Below are 713 nucleotides of genomic sequence, written 5' to 3'. Positions count from 1 at the left end.
GGATCCGGGGGGGAGGACCGGGGGGATACGTAGGGAGGGGGGGAAGCGTGTCGCCGAGAGTGCTCAAGAGATGGCGCTCTGCTCGATCGAGGCCACGCTTCCTCCTCACCCTACGTACTCCACTGATCTTCCCCTCCAGCTCCCCCCTGCCCGAACTCCCTCCGCGATTGCTAACAAAGTGTTCGCTGTCTCTCGTTCTCCAAGGGTACCTCTCTCTCGCACTCAAGGGGCCGTGAGTTAGATACAGCCTACACAATTACTTTCACTCGCGAGGAAGAGCGACTGACGCGCTCGGCGTATCCGCGATGACTGACCGTTCTACGGCGCGGCTAAGTTATTAAACCCTCTTTTATATTTTCCCGCGCAAAGCGTTTTTCCCGCGCGAAGCGTTTCTCCCATCGCGACTCGACCTTGACACGACTCGTTCCTAAGAGGGGGGCGACGACGATATCTCGCGCTGCTTTTAGAGCGCGATCCGCTATCGCGATTCTTAAGGGTTGCGCGTTGGTTCAAGCGCGCGATCCGCGAGCGGATGCCGGATCCGGCGCCGAAGGAGACGGAGGATTATCGCGGCAGTTGAACGAAGAGAGGAACAGTTAGCGGTGATACGAGCGCGCTTATCGCGTATCGGACCGAGTTTTTCTTCGTTTTTCGACGATACGAGCGCGCTTATCGCGTTTCGGGGCGAGTTGTTTTTCGTTTCTTGGCGATGA

This window comes from Formica exsecta, unplaced genomic scaffold, assembly GCF_003651465.1.
Source record: "Formica exsecta isolate Colony F162 unplaced genomic scaffold, ASM365146v1 scaffold101, whole genome shotgun sequence".
Lineage (NCBI taxonomy): Eukaryota > Metazoa > Arthropoda > Insecta > Hymenoptera > Formicidae > Formica > Formica exsecta.
Note: the sequence above shows the minus strand (reverse complement) of the source record.